General features: G+C 38.8%; 1 protein-coding gene across 2 annotated transcripts in view; it reads left to right on the top strand.

Annotated features, from left to right (window-relative positions):
- ghra (growth hormone receptor a) overlaps positions 1–19212 on the top strand; it is a 129659-nt gene that overhangs the window by 1955 nt on the left and 108492 nt on the right. The window contains exon 1 of one of the 2 annotated variants that reach the window (XM_062025717.1): positions 14963–15099. The exons of the other annotated variant lie outside the window; for it this stretch is intronic. The gene's annotated coding sequence lies outside the window, so the exon portion shown is untranslated. Of the gene's footprint in view, positions 1–14962; positions 15100–19212 lie in introns of those variants that run through there. 2 annotated transcript variants of the gene reach the window in all.

The raw sequence follows: 19212 nt of genomic DNA, 5'->3' as shown, positions 1-19212 counted from the left end.
CTCAGTAGCTAAGTGTGTCACCGATGTATTGTCGTGGAGATAAAAGTCACTTTAAATGTCCATTTCGCGTGCTCGACTCTCATTTTCAAGAGGATATAGTATCCGAGGTGGTTTAAAATACAAGTCCGTGATCCACAATAGAAAAAGGAGAGTGTGGAATCCAATGAGCCAGCTTGTACCTAAGTTTCGGTCAGAGCGAAAAAAGATACGTCCATCACTGCCTCTCTAGTCCTTCACTGTAACGTTCCTCATCTACGAATCTTTCATCCCCGCTCAAATTAATGGGGTAATCGTCGCTTTGTCGCTCCGAATCTCTCTCGCTCCATTGTAAACAAAGGAAAATTGTGAGGAATATTACCTCCTGTGACGTCACGCTACTTCCGGTACAGGCAAGGCTTTTTTTTATCAGCGAGCAAAAGTTGCGAACTTTATCGTCGATTTTCTCTACTAAATCCTTTCAGCAAAAATATGGCAATATCGCGAAATGATCAAGTATGACACATAGAATGGATCTGCTATTCCCGTTTAAATACAAAAAATTCATTTCAGTAGGCCTTTAAGAAAATGTGTAAAACCCTGAAGGCAAACCTAGGCTGTTTTAAGATTATAAGACACTGCTTAACTCTTAGCTGTGCTTTTACTTTTATGAATGCAATGATTCTTTCACACATATTTTATGGCTTAACTACATGGTCCCAGGCACACCAGTCATCAATCAAGACCATTGAGTGTCTTTATAACCGCACCTTGAAAGTTCTAGACAAGAAGAGTATACGATATCATCATTGCCAAATTTTAACCAAATACAATATTTTAGGTTTTACCAATTTTATTTTGTTACACACAGTCAAACTGGTTTTTAAATGCTTGGATAACTCTGCTCCCCAATTGCTCTGCAAGGCAATTACAAGACTGCAAAGTGGTACCAGATCTACCACCCGAGCAGTGTCAAAAGGCAACTGTTGTGTTCCATTCCGTAGAACATCTTTTGCCCTGACTGCCTTTTCAATAAAAGGACCACATCTATGGAACTCTTTACCGGACACTTTGAAAAGTATACCTGCACTTGTCACTTTCAAAAAACAAACAAAATTATGGCTAGTTGAGCAACAATCGTGTTCCCATGTTTAGTTTTTACTCATTTTTACTAATTGGTTTTTATCTAGTCTGCACTTTGTCTGTGTTATTATTATTATTGGCTTTTATCTAGTTTGCACTTTGTCTGTATTATTTCTATTATCATTATTATCGACTCATTCTATTTTTTATTTCCCTATTTTAATGATGTTTGATCTGTGTTGTTGTTGTTGTTGTTGTTGGGGACAAGTGTTGTAAATTAGCTTTGGCTACAAACACTATGATGCATACATCGGATAACTGTTTCAGATGTCTATGTTTTTGTATCTGTCCCTATTTCAAATAAACCTCTATAATAATAATAATAATAATAATAATTGAAACTTTTATTAGTAGATTGTACAGTACATATTCCGTACAATTGACCACTAAATGGAAACACCCGAATTAGGGCTGGGCGATATACTCGATATATCGCGGGTTTGTCTCTGTGCGATATAGAAAATGACTATATCGTGATATTCGAGTATACGTTCTCACGCAGTTGCTTTTAGCTGCAGGCATTACACTACAGACTCTTCTCACTCTTTCTAGTCTCTCCTTCTCACAGAGACATAAAACAAGCGCACCCTCTTACATACGTCACATACGTGTACGCCCTCGCGGAGCAGAGAGGTAGCTGTGGTGCCAGTGGTAATAAGAGAGAAAGAAGGTGCGAATCTGGTAAAAAATGGAGGAAGAATTAATTCCCAAGAAAAACAGCACGGGGTACATCGTCTGGCGGTGGTTTGGCTTCAAGCGGGAAGATGTTGAACAGACAACCGTAATTTGTCAAGTGTGGGGCAAAAGCGTTGCTACAAAAAGTAGCATTACTGCGAATATGTAGCATCATTTGAAAAGTCACCCGCTAGAAAATGAAGAGTGCTTACTCCGCATGTCAACATCTCCGTTCGGTGCCACACCAACAAAATGCCGAGGCAACCATTTCCACATCAACATCGTATGAAAAAAATAGTCCACAACATAAGGAGATAACGTCCGCCGGAACCTACCACAAGGACATACACAATATGATTTCCTATTATGCAGCTAATTTTTATTTGACAGTTTTTAAAATATCTTGTGTGACATCATGCACAAAAGTGCACTTTATTTGTTTTAAACTATAGTAGTGGCGTTCTGTACAAAAAGTGCAATTTAATGTAGTGTTGTTTTGATAAGTCATAGGTTTGGTTGCTATCAGCACTTCAGTCATCAACAATTATATAATCTGAGAAACTGACATTGTAACAGTGTAGGTCTGACTTCGTAGGATATGTACAGCGAGCAGTACTTATCCTCATTATTCCTATTTCTGTCTAGAAACTACCACTTTTATTCCATTTGCAATTGATTATTGTATGACTTGTGTCACCATGTTAAAATTATATACAAACCATAATTTTTTTTTTTTAAGTATTTAAATTTTGCTTGTTAAGGACATGTTTTGAATCTGATACTTTTCCTGCTAAAAGGGCTGTTTGCCCTTGGGTGGTTTAACAGAACATATATATATATATATATATATATATATATATATATATATATATATATATATATATATATATATATATATATATATATATATATATATATATATATATATATATATATATATATATATATATATATATATATATATATATATATATATATATATATATATATATATATATATATATATATATATATATATATATATATATATATATATATATATATATATATATATATATATATATATATATATATATATATATATATATATATATATGTGTGTGTGTGTGTGTGTATATATGTGTGTGTGTGTGTGTGTGTGTATATATGTATATGTAGGGCTGGGCGATGTGGCCTTTTATTAATATCTCGATATTTTTAGGCCATGTCACGATACACGATATATATCTCGATATTTTGCCTTAGCCTTGAATGAACATTTGATGCATATAATCACAGCAGTATGATTTCTATGTGTCTACATTAAAACATTCTTGTTCATACTGCATTAACATATGCTCATTTGAAACTTTCATGCAGAGAGGGAAATCACAACTAAGTCAATTGACCAAAACTGTATTTATTAAACAGTTATTAAGCAGTGGCACAAACATTCATGTCATTTCCAAAACAGAAAGTGCAAGATTGTCAGAGACATTTTAAAACAAGCTATTAGTGCACTTTTGTGCATGATGTCACTAAGATGACATATCAAAACAACACTAAATTAAAGTGCACTTTTTGTACAGAACGCCACTACAATAGTTTAAAACAAATGAAGTGCACTTTTGTGCATGATGTCACACAAGATATTTCAATAACTGTCAAATAAAAATGAGCTGCATAATAGGAAATCAAATAGTATATGTCCTTCGCTATGTGGTAGGTTCCTGCGGACTGTCAGGCTTGTCCCTGACAGTTTGGTTATGTTTTAGTTTTTCCTCTGTTTGTCTTTATTTCCTGTCAGCGCTTTTATTTTGGTTGTTTCCTGCTTGTCTCCCTGAGCGTTGTGTTGCCTCAGCTGCGGCTGATCGGCACTTGGCCACACCTGGTGTCTCTCAGCCAGATGCTATTTAAACCTGTCTTGCCAGCCAGTCTGTGCTGGAGTATTGTCGTTGTCGCTAATACTTGTCGTCGTTGAAGCTTACTTGTATACTGTAGCTGTTTGCAGCGTGCTGTCTTTTGCAGACCCACTGGAGTGGATGGCGCCGTCTGTTGCAGACCCAATGGGTAGAGAAGTAGCTGTGCCTCCCCAGCTGCACAGCTACTCGTAGCCCCCCCCCCTCAAGGGACGGATCCCAGACGTCCCCCGAGAAGCCAACACAGTTGTCGTCGTTGAAGCTTACTTGTATCCTGTAGCTGTTTGCAGCGTGCTGTCTTTTTGTTCCTAGTTCCTGTTTCCTGGTATCCTGTTTCCTGTCGCCTAGTTCCTGGTTTGTGTTTTACCTTCTTATTTTCGACATTAAATCATGTTTTCCTGCACCAATCCTGCCTTCTCTGCATCTTGGGGTTCGTCACCAACACCTAGTGACAGAATACTCCAGCCTAACACGAACCCCACGGAGATTTCGATGGCAGAGAGGCTTAACAATGCTTTAACATTGATGGCCGAATCGAGGAAATGCTTTGCCTATTTTTGTAATCCCTCCCACCCATCCCTGTCCTGTGTTGGCTTCTCGGGGGACGTCTGGGATCCGTCCCTTGAGGGGGGGGGGCTACGAGTAGCTGTGCAGCTGGGGAGGCACAGCTACTTCTCTACCCATTGGGTCTGCAACAGACGGCGCCATCCACTCCAGTGGGTCTGCAAAAGACAGCACGCTGCAAACAGCTACAGTATACAAGTAAGCTTCAACGACGACAAGTATTAGCGACAACGACAATACTCCAGCACAGACTGGCTGGCAAGACAGGTTTAAATAGCATCTGGCTGAGAGACACCAGGTGTGGCCAAGTGCCGATCAGCCGCAGCTGAGGCAACACAACGCTCAGGGAGACAAGCAGGAAACAACCAAAATAAAAGCGCTGACAGGAAATAAAGACAAACAGAGGAAAAACTAAAACATAACCAAACTGTCAGGGACAAGCTTGACACGGACGTTATCTCCTTTTGTTGTTGACTATTTTTTTACATACGGTGTAGATGTGGAAATGGTTGCTTCGGCATTTTGTGGGTGTGGCACTGAACGGAGATGTTGACATGCGGAGTTTCAAGCACTCTTTATTCTCTAGCGGGTGACTTTTTAAATGATGCTACATTAGCAGTGGTGCTACTTTTTGTAGCAACGCTTTTGCCACATAATTGTTCACCAACTATTTTTATAATCGATTTTAATCGATTTAATCGATTAGTTGTTGCAGCCCTAATATATATATATATATATATATATATATATATATATGTATGTATGTATGTATGTATGTATGTATGTATGTATGTATGTATGTATGTATGTATGTATGTATGTATATATATGTATATATATATGTGTTTGTGTAATTTTTATTATTATTAATTTTTTTTACATTTTCAAATCTCTATATTTCTAAAATCTCCAAAATGTTTGTTCTTGTACTGGCAGGGAGTTCCAGTCCCAACCAGACAAGCAACTAACAAACTGCAGTCCTGTCTTTGTTGCGATAAAACAGTGATTCTCAAACTGTGGTACGGGTACCACTAGTGCGGGGGTCGGCAACTCGCGGCTTTTTAGCGCCGCCCTAGTGGCTCCCTGGAGCTTTGATAAAAGGTGAGGGGAAAATAGATTTTTTGTTTTAATATGGTTTCTGTCGGAGGACAAACATGACACAAACCTTCCTGATTGTTAGAAATCCCGCAGTTATATTAAACATGCTCCACTGATGAGAGTATTTGGCGAGCGCCGTTTTGTCCTACTAATTTCGGCGGTCGTTGAACTCACCGTATTTTGTTGACATGTACAACTTTCTCCAACGCTGCCACAGAAAGACGTGTTTTGCGCCACTTCTTCTTTGTTTCATTTTGTCCACCAAACCTTTAATGTTGCGGGTGAATGCACAAAGGTGAGTTTTGTTGATTTTACATACTTGTTGGAGTGCTAATATGGCATATTTGGTCAGTGCATGACTGCAAGCTAATCGATGCTAACATGTTATTGAGGCTAGCTGTATGTACTTATTGCATCATTATGCCTCATTTATAGGTATGTACAAAGCTGATGGAACCATCTGTTACTTGAGTGGCGCCATTTCTACATGCAGCTCCAAAAGTAAAACACAATACATATTGCTCAAACACAATTTCACCATGCATAGACACTCTACAAAACAAAAACACCATCTCAACACACACATACACCACGGTGGCCTCTGCAGTGCTTCACGCCATCGTCTGCTGGGGTGGGGGGCCACACGGCCAGAGACAGGAACAGGCCCAATAAAGCAACCAAGAGAGCCAACTCCTTCGTAGGCTGCCCACTAGCTCTCGGTCAATGTCCGGTCCGTATGGCTCAGCGAGAATCAGCACTCTGTTTTAACAGCGACATCGCTGAAAACCCCCCCCCCAACAAGTTCTTTCACATTGTTTTTGTCTAATCAGCGTCTCATTTGTTTCCATTGTTATTGTGCAGGTGCAAAATAAAGCCTGCGGTTAAGGCAAGACACACCCCTGGTTTCGAAAAGTACATACATGTGCCTGTGCCCTGAGGGTGGTACCCTCATTAGTACTGTACTGCTTTTGTACGCTTGGCCTTGCATTCGTCACCACCTTTTTGATTGATTGATTGATTGAAACTTTTATTAGTATATTGCACAGTACAGTACATATTCCGTACAATTGACCACTAAATGGTAACACCCGAATAAGTTTTTCAACTTGTTTAAGTCGGGGTCCACGTTAATCAATTCATTCCTTTTGAGGGTACTAGAAATGACAACAAATAAAAGTACACATTAATATTACAGTATTGTACTCCACGGTCCCTACTTAACTGTAGCGGTCTTGTAGCCATCAGTCTCCTCTTGGATAGATTTAGTTTGTTTTCATGATTATCATTATATTTTATAGTGCACATTTTTGCACTGTTGCTGCCTTACAAATTGATGGGAAATAAGGTTATATCCTAACTTGGAGCCCCTAAGGTCCCATCTTAACAAAGTACAGTATCTTCCGGACTATAAGCCGCTACTTTGAACCCTGCGGCTTATGTAAAGGTGCGGCTAATCAATTAATTTTTCCTCACTAACTGACGTTATGTATTGTATTCAACAAAATTGTATAGTAGTAACGCCAACACAGATACTGAAAAGGTGTGTTATTGTTCGTGCTATGGTGCTATCTTTTGGACAAGTTCGCTCAATGCATGTGCTGTGGGTTGACCATTTACAGTAGAACCTGAAGTGTAAGTGCCGTTCCATCTACTGGTCGTCCATAGCCTTTCTACTTGTATAGTTTCTTCCTTCATCACGACAAGCAACGTTTGTAAGTTTTACAATATAACTAAAATACTGTCACGTGGTTGATAGTAGTGTTTTTATGCATATTTGTACGTATCGTAATATGATAAAGCTAGTGTCCCTAGAATTAGCTAACATGGTAACACATTTACAAGTGTCAGTTGGTGGTAAAAACTTTTAAATGGCATTGTTTTTGTATTTTCACAAATTCCTCTATAAATTCACCAAAATGTCACCGTGGAGTTATTGAGTCTGTTTAGCTGATTGGAGAGCTAGCTTCCGGAGCTAGTGGGTCCATGACGATAGCATCTGTTTTGTGTGATCAGCCATTTTACTGCCATGTTACAGGCACCGTTTGGAAACATTTAAGGTATGTAAAAAACATTTACAAAATCTTTCGTATATCTGCGGCATATGGTCTGGTGCGGTGAATATAAATATTTTTTTCTTCTAAAATTTCGTGGGTACGCTCTATACCAGACCTGGGCACGGGCCACACCCGGCTCTTTGTGCATCCCTGTCCGGCCCGCGTGAGGCCAATCATAAATTACAAAATACATTTTAAAAAGTATCTATGTCGAGTGTGCAATACAACGGGGCTGCTTTTGTTTTGAAAAGCGTTATTTGTATTACTTCCGTGTGGACTATGCTCGTCCGCGATTGTGAGTGAATGTGAACAGCGGCAATCACAAATGACAAAATAAATAAAAAAAAAACATCTATGTCGTGCATGCAATACAACTGTGCTGCTTTTATTTTGAAAATTGTTATTTATGGACGTATGTCCGGGTGTAACCTGTGAGTGAAGGTGCACAGCGACAAGTGATGCCCAGTCTCCACCGAGATGTCAGCTCGCGCTAAAAAAAGAAAAGTTGATGACGAATGGCGTGTTTCCAACAAGACATGGACTGCCAATAATTTCTTTACAGAAATTAAAGGTAAAGCCGTGTGCTTAATGTGTGGTACACAGGCTGCTGTGTTTAAAGAATATAATTTGAATCGCCACTACACGACGAAGCACGAGGAAAAATACCTTAATCTGTCTGATGAAGAGCGCGCAAGGGAGGCTGATGCGTTGATGGTAAAACTGCAAACCCAACAAGGACTTTTTGCCATATTTCACACCCCCAGAGATGCAGCCGTCAGGACAAGTTTCGTAATTTCTCACAAAATCGCCAGAAAAAGTAAGGCGTTTTCTGACGGAGAGTTTATTAAGGAGTGCTTATTAGACTCTGTTGCGCTGATATGCCCGGAAACTTGGAGCTTCAGCTGAAGAACAGAACGGCCGACTTTGACTGTTTTTCGCTGGCTTTGCTGAGAGCTGCGATGTACGTAACACCGCCCAGCTGCTCATCTTCTTACGTGGGATAACTGCAGACTTTCAAATCACGGAGTAGCTGGCAGCCATGCAGTCAATTAAAGAGACAACCACAGGTAATGACTTGTTCACATAGGTAAATGCGTGTTTCCACATGTTAGGACTGAAATGGGACAAGCTGGCAGGTGTGACAACAGATGGTTGTCCAAATCTGATTGGGAAAAATGTTGGACTTTTAAAGAGGATGCAGGATAAACTTTAAATTAACCCTGTGCAGAAATTGACTTTTTTGCATTGTATTATACTGTACATCAGGAAGTGTAGTGTAAAACAGTGTTAAAAATAAAACCATCAAAAGCAATCTGCTTTTGTATAAAGTTAGGTTAAATTAAATTATTATTAATTATTATTATTATTTAGCTTACGGTATATCAAAAATAATATTGAGCAACATTTAATTGAAATATTGTCGATGTGGCCCTCAAGCAGTGCTCGAGTTGCTCATGCGGCCCCCGGTAAAAATTGATTGCCCACCCCTGCTCTATACAGTAGTCCGGAAAATACGGTAAATGAAAATCATGGCTGATGATCTCAATAAGGGTGTTTTCAAAAAATAACTTTCTTAATTTTCACGCCGTGTGGTAAATACATAGTAATTGACACCGTAAACTAGTCTAGTACTTTTTTATATTTCATTAGTGCATTTATTGGTACTGGTATACCATACAACCCGAGTGTGTACTAATGCTAAAGACAATGTTAACTTCTTTGCACATGTAGTGTACACTATATTGCAAAAAGTATTTGGCCACCCATCCAAATGAGATGAGTGAGAGCTTCATGGAATGGGTTTCCATGGCAGAGCAGCTGTATCTAAGCCATACATCACCAAGTCCAATGCAAAGCGTCTGATGCAGTGGTGTAAAGCACGTCGCCACTGGACCCTAGCGCAGTGGAGACGCGTTCTCTGGAGTGATGACTCACCATTTTCCATCTGGCAATCTGATGGAAGTTGCCAGGAGAACGGTACATTTCGGACTGCATTGTGCCGAGTGTGAAATTTGGTGGAGGAGGAATTATGGTGTGGGGTTGTTTTTCAGGAGTTGGGCTTGGCCCCTTAGTTCCAGTGAAAGGAACTTTGAATGCTCCAAGATACCAAAACATTTTGGACAATTCCATGCTCCCAACCTTGTGGGAGCATGTTTGGAGCAGGCCCCTTGGGCACAGTCGCATACTCGCTTTTTAGGCACTTAAACATTCAAGAGGTTTCCTTGGCTCCTTGTTAGTGGGTGCTCTTTTTTAAAGAAAATGTACAGTTCACTGCACATGTAATATGTCACCATGTTGCTGATTAAACATGCTATAATTCCACGAGTGTTGAGTTGCAGCAGCACAGGCGTGTATGCACTTACAAAAGATTCATAATGTTCCCAGAGCTCTGTGTAAATGTGGGCTGGTTTAAAGATAATGTGAATGTCACTGAACGTTTAGTATATTACAATAAACATTATAACAACAGGTGCAATGTCACAAAGTTAGCTGTAACTGCTTTTCCAGGCTTCTGATTGGACAAAATGTGCCTGACCGCTCGTGTATGCGTTTGCGTGTGGACAGAGACAGTTTTGAATCTACACTCATGTGGATGAAGATCGTTTTTGAAAGTATGCGTGTTCGTGTCGAAATGGCCTTTTACATTCACAAAGCGTGCTGCCATTAATGTGAATGCACAAATAGGAATTTCTCAAAAAACTTCAGTTGAGCTCCAAAATTCCTCAGTCGTCATGAACGCGACATGGAGCGCACGCACCGAATATCTCCACTTGGTACAGTGTGAATTTGCTGCAAATTTAAAATCCAGGTGGATATCCTGCTTGATTTGAAAACACTCTTGGGAAATTACAGACCGTGTCAGTCAGTAAAAATGAGAGAAATTATTGGGATATTTTCACTTGAACCTGACAGTCGGGGCTTCAAAGTATGACACCAGCTGTTGCAAGTCTGTGCCTGCAAAATTCAGAGGAGTGCACGCTCCTGCACTCATTGTCTTGTTCTTGCTCTGATACACACACTTGATTTTTTGACACAGACACACACTCCAGGGTGCAGTGCAGATGTGTGTGCTGATCTCTTTCCAGCTGAGGCTGTTCTCATACCAGCATGCTGACTCCGACTTTTCCACTCTCTCGTCTTATGAAACAGGAGTAGGAAGGAGACATTGGAGCCGCCTGCAATCCAAATGCGACGGCGGCCTTAAACGCCGCTTAAAAAAATGCTGTTCCTGTGTGAACGTCTGTGTCCAGCACACATGCATGTTAAATACATGTTTAATGCATGTATGAAGGCAGGGGTAGAAACATTGAACAGGCAGAGCTGCTGGCTGCTTCTCTTTCAGGCTCCGCCTCCTTCTGGAACAGGCCTGCCTATGTGGAGCCTCATGTTGGCGTGTGTGTAATATGTAATATAGCTCGCTCACACATGCGGTCCCAAAGAGTTGTACTGTACAGACTAGTGTTGTCCTGATACCAATATTTTGATACCGGTACCGGAACCAAAATTATATTGCTACTTTTCGGTACTTTTCTAAATAAAGGGGACCACAAACAATTGCATTATTGGCTTTATTTTAACAACAAATCTTACAGTACATTAAACATATGTTTCTTATTGCAAGTTTGTCTTTAAATAAAATAGTGAACATACTAGACAACTTGTCTTTTATTAGTAAGTAAGCAAACAAAGGCTCCTAATTTAGCTGCTGATGTATGTAGTAACATATTGTGTCATTTTTCATTCTAATATTTTGTCAAAATGATTAAGGACAAGTGGTAGAAAAAAGAATTATTAATCTACTTGTCAATTTACTGTTAATATCTGCTTACTTTCTCTTTTAACATGTTCTATCTACACTTCGGTTTAAATGAAATAATCACTTATTCTTCTGTTGTTTGGATGCTTTACATTAGTTTTGGATGATACCACACATTTAGGTATCAATCTGATACCAAGTCTTTACAGGATCATACATTGGTCATATTCGAGTCCTTGTGTGTCCAGGGACATATTCCTGAGTTTATAAACATAATATCAATTTAAAAAAAAACAGAAAGATGTTGTGATGCCAAAAAATATCGACGTAATCATAATAGTATCGACTAGATACGCTACTGTACTTGGTATCATTACAGTGGATGTCAGGTGTAGGTGCACACCAATGGCGTTTGTTTACATTTTGACGCCGGTGAGCTACGGCGTGTAGTGAAGCATGTTTAGCTATTCCTCGTCCTGCAGGGATGATACTTGTAAGAAACGTACTTTATTTGTCGAGGATTAGTGATTTAGAAGTAGCGCACCGGTACTTTTCAGAGGCGGTATAGTACCGAATATGATTCATTAGTATCGCGGTACTATATTAATACCGGTATACTGTACAACCCTAGTGCAGACACACACCATAATTGATGAATCATTCAAGTAAGTGTTAGACTATGCTTCTTACTTTCTTGTGAATCTTATTTTTTTCATCGTACCAAGACTTAAATTTTGTCAACTTTGCGGGAACAGTCCAAGAATGGACATTTTCTGTTAAATAACAAATGTTAAATAGCATGCGCAAAGTATAAAATTGTGTGTACTATTATTGGATGCGTTTAGGGGAGCACAAAACATAGATTCACATCGATTCTAAATCGATTTATAATTTTCAAAAATCGATTAAAAAAAATAAATAAATATATATTTTAATTTATTTTTCGTATCAGAAAATAAGTTTTCCTGGTCATCTCCATGCAACCAGAAGGAGCTTTTCTAACCTGTTTAGAACATTTTAATTACAATTATTACACCAAATAATACATTGCGAGATTCGGTTTGAATGGAGAATGGTTTCTGAATCGCATCGTTACCCATGCAGGAATCAGAATTTGCTAGGTACCCAAAGATTCTCACCCCTAGGTGTTTTGCAGGTGATCGACTAAGACTGTGTGTAGAATAGATAACAAGTGCCCTATTTAAAAGAGAAATTTGCGTCTACTATAGCGGCTGTCACCATGGAGACACTCCTCATATGCTCCAATGGTCCAACCTTGGCTTTTTCGTTACGCTGTAGAATATGCAGCACACACATAATATGATTGGGTTCGGGGTCTTTCTGTGTGGAGTTTGCATGTTCTCCCCATGACTGCATGGGTTCTCTCCAGGTAGCCTGGCTTCCTCCCACTTCCAAAGACATGCACCTGGAGATACGCTGATTTACAACACTAAATAGGCCGTAGTGTGTGAATGTGAGTGTGAATGTTGTCTGTCTATCTGTGTTGGCCCTGTGATGACGTGGTGACTTGTCCAGGGTGTACCCCGCCTTCCTCCCGAGCGCAGGCTCCAGCAACCCCGCGACCCCGAGAGGGACAAGTGGTAGAAAATGGATTGATGGACATAATATGAACGATATAGAAGTGTGATCCAGACAACAGAACCTCTAATTAGCACATCGAATGTGCACTCTGGGAGGCGCTGGGGTTGTGATGTTTCAAAAAGTTTTTCTTCATATAGGAGATTTCATATGGAACCTTGATCTACGAACTTAATTGGCTCTTCAACAGGATTCGCCAACTGAAATGTTTGAAAAGTGAAGCAGAATTGGTTTTAGCCTTGACAAAATTTCCTATTTTAGTAAAAAAAAAACTGCACACTTTAATGACGTGTGTATACAGGGTTCCCCCTAAACTGCCAAGATACATGTGGCGGTGGGGGCGTGGTCAGTGGCGTGGTTACCATGATGTCATCAAATAATTTGCAAATTTTGCTATGATAATATATATCTTTAAAAAGGCTCAAAAAATGTATACATACATTTAAAAACAAATGTTAGTATTAATTAGTAATAACAAATATATATATATATATATACACTATATTGCCAAAAGTATTTGGCCACCCATCCAAATGATGAAAATCAGGTGTCCTAATCACTTGGCCCGGCCACAGGTGTATAAAATCAAGCACTTACGCATGGAGACTGTTTCTACAAACATTTGTGAAAGAATGGGCCGCTCTTGCTCAGTGATTTCCAGCGTGGAAATGTCATAGGATGCCACCTGTGCAACAAATCCAGTCGTGTAATTTCCTCGCTCCTAAATATTCCAACGTTAACTGTCAGCTTTATTATAAGAAAATGGAAGAGTTTGGTAAGCCTGGGCCCCTGGAGCGGGGGTCCAGACTGAGGCCAAGGAAAAAAAACTCATAGCCATAGCACACATACATGTGTGTAAGAGGGAAACATCAAAGAACACAAAGCACATTAAAGACATTAAAAGAGCAGAGATGAAGCAACCAGCCATTTCAACATACAGCTACAAAAGTAAAAACAACAAAAAAACAAACATATACACTGTGTTGGCCTCTGCTGTGTTCCACGCCGTTGTCTGCTGGGGTGGGGGGAGCATGGCCAGAGACAGGAGCAGACCCAACAAAGCAACCAAGAGAGTTGACTCCACCCTCAACCGTCCACTAACTCTCGGCCAGTGTACAGTCCGCATGGATGAGCGAGGATGCGTCTAAGGAGACCGAGGTGTCCGATACAAGACAGCCAAGACACTGTGAAGCTTGTCCTTCCCGGCGCTCAGCGCCAGCTGCGCAGCCCTGTCTCTTCATCCGCATCTCCTCCAGTCTCTCCAAACTGACTTTGGTGTGGCAGAGACCCAGCAGGTGGTCTCCATAGCCAAAAGGCTCCCGGCAGGCATATCCAGAAGTTCACAAAAAAGCACAGCAGAAGTCACGAAAGTGCCACCCCTTGTCGCACAGTCCCAAAGGGTCCCGAACCAAAAGGCAAAAAAAAAAAAACCCCACATGAAAACAAGATTGAAACACCAGGAACACAAAAGGATGACACAAGAGCACAGAGCTCCTGCCAACAGCAGCCACTTGAGCGGCACCATTTTGAAATATATATATATATATATATATATATTTGTAATCCGAGCTAATATTGGCTGGCTCCTCTTCTTGTTAGAAGATAGGGGTCCATCGTCCCTAAAAATGATGTGCTCTGTAGTGACTGTACAAGCCAATACGAGCTTTGACATTTCTGCCGCACATCAAACAGATCAGACCAGGTGGTAACATACGTTTTGGCATGAGTCTTCTTTCCAGTCCCCTCCTCCTTTTTTTAAGTATCATAGATGTTCTTTTCTCCTCATACTTTGTCACTCCTTCACTGACTGCAGCTCTCCATGTTATTCTGTCTTTTGCTAGGTCTTCCCAGTATGTAGTATCTATTTCACATTGTTTCAATGTCTTTTTTTAGTAATCCTTGTAACGTCCACCAACATTTCTTTTCCCTTCATTTAGCGGACAGTACAACATCTGTTTTGGCAGTCTTTCGTCATTCATCCATACAACATGCCCTGTCCATCGTAGTTGTTAAACAATTGTACTCTCTACACTGGGAAGCATGGCCTGTTCAAGTACACTGATTTTTGTTCTCAAATCTTACCACTTAATATTCATCATCTGGCGTAGACATTGCTGTTGAAACCTTTTAAGTGCTGTGATATGTCTTTGATATGCTGTCCATGCCTCTGAACCATATAACAAAGCTGTTAGAACAATTGCTCTGAACACTTTGATTTTTCTATCTAGTCTGTCACGATTTCGGAACACTCGAGCCTTAAGCTTTCCAAAGGCTGCAGCAGCTTGCCTGATTCTGTGATTGACTTCTGCATCAATGTTAGCATTATACTACCAAGGTATGTGAAGCTTTCTACATTTTCAACAGCCGCTTCTTCTATCTTTATTGCTGGTGGTTGCCAGATGACATCCTTTGGCGATGGTTGGAAGAGTACTTGTGTTTTCTTTGCATTTATTTTAAATCCAAGTTGTGTGTACGCATAGTTCATCATTCATCATTTTTATTTATCTCCTTCATTGATGTGCATCTTTGATAGACAATTATAACACAATTATTCAGTTACACCGTTACACACCAATGCCTGAGAAGGAGCAGGATGAAGAAAAATCGTATATTTTCCTGCCCCCTTCACATAATACATAGTCTTACTTAATGATATGTGAACCAACAATTACATCCAAATATAACGAAAACAAAACAAAACAAAACAAAAAAAACACAAGTGCAAAACTTCATGAAGTACAAACCGAACAAAAAAACAAAAGAAGTAATATACAGGTACACCTCACGGGATGATACAAAACAAATACAAAACCAGGCAAAAAACAAGTAAATTAATAAATATAAAGCAAAATGTAAACACTTATGGCTGTCCATATGATTTTATTGTTCTGTCTTTATATATTTTTTTCAATTGGAATATATTTTTACAATCTTTTATCTCATTATAAAGAGAATTCCATAGTTTAACCCCCACCACTGATATACACATTTGTTTTAAAGTTGTCCTTGAATACTGATGTTGGAAATGACCTTTTCTTCTATGCTCTTCATTCTCAGAAGTGATGACAAACATTTTTTGTAAATTTGCTGGTAATGTTTTGCTTTTAGCCTTAAAGGGAAACTTCGGTTTTTTTCAACCTGGGCCCTGTTTTCATAATTTTTTCTGTATATGTGAGTGCTGGATAAAACATTTTTTGAGGTCGCGCCAGTATTGAGCAGGGCAGGCAGCCTCCAGCCCAGCTAACGCTCGTACACAGGGCAACTGGCTCTCGTCAAAATTCGGCCTATAAACATGCATTTTTTTCACACTGACAGGCTCAGATAGTTACAATGAGTGTCCGACAACATACTAGAAAGGAGAAATTAACGTATGTCTCTACCTTTAGCTGGAGATCGCTGTTTGTTGTGAGCTGTGTCCAAATCTCACCACGCTACAAATCTCGTTCCGAAATCTCGCGATAACTCGCGACAAAACACCGGTGGAAAAACAGTTACCTGACTGAGGTGAAGAGAGATGACTGAAGTGATTTTCTGTTGGATTACCGAAGTAATGTCGCGAGTTATCGCGAGATTTCGGAACGAGATTTGTAGCGTGGTGAGATTTGGACACAGCTCACAACAAACAGCGATCTCCAGCTAAAGGTAGAGACATACGTTAATTTCTCCTTTCTAGTATGTTGTCGGACACTCATTGTAACTATCTGAGCCTGTCAGTGTGAAAAAAATGCATGTTTATAGGCCGAATTTTGACGAGAGCCAGTTGCCCTGTGTACGAGCGTTAGCTGGGCTGGAGGCTGCCTGCCCTGCTCAATACTGGCGCGACCTCAAAAAATGTTTTATCCAGCACTCACATATACAGAAAAAATTATGAAAACAGGGCCCAGGTTGAAAAAAACCGAAGTTTCCCTTTAAACATGACACATAATGTCTGTAACTTTACTAGCTCCTGTAATTTCAATAAACCTGAATTAATGAATAATATGTTAGTGTGTTCTAAGTAATCTACTTTATGAATAATCCTTATAGCTCTTTTCTGTAGTTGATACAATGCCTTTATGTTACTCTTGTGTTCCCCCACACTTCCACACAGTAGCTGATATATGGCAATATAAGTGCACAATACAATATGCGCATTGCCCTATAATCTAACACATATTTTACCTTATTTAATATAAAAATACTCTTAGACATCTTTTTCCGCAGATCTGCAATATGAGATTTCCATGTCAGACCGTCATCCAGTATCACTCCTAAAAATCTAAGTTCAGAAACCCTTTCAATATCTATTCCATTTATTGACAATTTGATCGTTTCCTCCCTTTTCCTTTTACAAAAAATCATGAACTTTGTTTTTTCTACATTTAATGATAATTTATTGGCATCAAACCATCTCTTAAGTTTAATCATTTCCTGTTCAATAATTTTTGATAATGCTTTTAAGTCGTGTCCCGAACTATAAAAGTTGGTGTCGTCCGCAAATAATACAAATTTCAATAACTTTGATACCTCACATATATCATTAATATATAAAATAAACAATTTTGGTCCCAAAACCGAACCTTGTGGAATTCCACATTCAATCCTCATTTGTTCAGATGTATTACCCATAAAATCCACAAACTCTTGTCTATTATCTAAATAACTTCTTAGCCAGTCTAAAACTACTCCTCTCACACCAAATGAATACAACTTGGACAATAATATAGAATGATCTATAGTATCAAATGCTTTTTTAAGATCGATAAATACCCCTATAGTGTATTTCTTATTATCAGTTGCTGTTGCTATATCCTCAATTATTTTCATTACAGCTGAAGCAGTGGATCTATTGGTCCGGAATCCATACTGGCTCTCACTCAACAGCATGTTCTTTTCAATAAAACTATCTAATTTTTTTACAAATATTTTTTCAATTATTTTAGAAAATTGTGACAGTAGTGACACTGGTCTGTAATTAGTGAATCTATGTTTATCTCCCGTTTTAAAGAGTGGAATTACCTTTGCTACCTTCATTTTATTTGGAAAGGTCCCTGTTTGAAAAGAAAGATTAAAAATATAACAAAGAGGTTTGATGATACAGTCAATAGTGTTTTTTACAATTATCATGTCTATACCATCACTGTCTGTTGATGTCTTATTTTTCAGTTTTGTTACCACCGATACAATTTCATTTTCACTAACATCTCCTAGAAGCATGGACTGTAGCACTTTGCTTCCCCCTCTCCATCCACTCTGTATATCTTTATGTTCTCCAATACTCTCTGCCAATTTGGGTCCAACATTCACAAAAAAAGAATTGAATCCGTTTGCCACTTCATTCATATTTGTTATCATCTTATTATCCTCATTGATAAAATGGCTTGGTGGGTTTGTAGGCCCAGATGTTTTTCCTATTACCTTGTTCAGAATATTCCAAGTTCCTTTGATATTGTTTTTATTTTTTTCTAGTAAATTATTATAATATTCTCTTTTTGCTTGTCTCATTATTGTTATCAATTTGTTTTTGTAAACCTTATATTTCGTTTCAGCATCCTTTGTTTTTACTTTTATGAAATCTCTATAAAGTTTGTTTTTCTTTTTACAAGCATTCTGTAGTCCCTTTATAATCCAAGGCTTTTTATTGTAGCTGTCTTTGTTTCCATACATTCGGACAATGCTTTTCATACAATGATAAATATATATTAAGAAAAGCCTCATATGCAGCATTTGCTTCTCCCCCATACACCTCATTCCAGTCTGTTTCAAATAAGTCCTTCCTAAACCTATTTATTGCCTCTTCAGTTCTTTTCCTTACATATCTATGAGTTTTTTCCTCCCTCTTTTTATCAATTGGACAGTCATAAGTAAGAAACACAGGTAAGTGGTCACTTATATCATTAATTACTAGTCCACTTTTTATATTATTTTTTATGTCATTTATAAAGATGTGATCAATTAACGTTGCACAATTTGTCGTTATTCTACTGGGTTTGGTGATCAATGGATAAAGCCCTCTACTATATACCACATCCAAGAAGTCTCTTGTTGATTTATTTCTGGGTGAGCTTAGCAGGTCTATGTTATAGTCGCCACACATGACAAATGTTTTATTTTCCTTCACCTTACACAATAATTCTTCCAAACTATCATGAAATGCTTCTACTTTAGACCCAGGTGTCCTATACATACACGTAACAATAACATTTATCTTCTTTTCTATTTCTACCTCTACAGTTACACATTCAAATAAATCATCAATTACCACTGTCATACATTCCACAGGTCTACATTTCAATTCACAGTCAACAAACAGGGCCACACCTCCTCCCTTCTTGTTTCTTCTACTACAGTGATACAACTCATACCCGTCAATGGAGAAATCGATACCTCTGTCTTTATCGATCCATGTTTCAGAAAGTGCTATTATTTTGAATTTGCCATTTAGAGTCTTCAGGTATTCGTCAATCTT

This window comes from Entelurus aequoreus, linkage group LG17 (assembly GCF_033978785.1).
Source record: "Entelurus aequoreus isolate RoL-2023_Sb linkage group LG17, RoL_Eaeq_v1.1, whole genome shotgun sequence".
NCBI classification, from domain to species: Eukaryota; Metazoa; Chordata; class Actinopteri; order Syngnathiformes; family Syngnathidae; genus Entelurus; species Entelurus aequoreus.
Note: the sequence above shows the minus strand (reverse complement) of the source record. Positions and strands in the feature narration are given on the sequence as shown.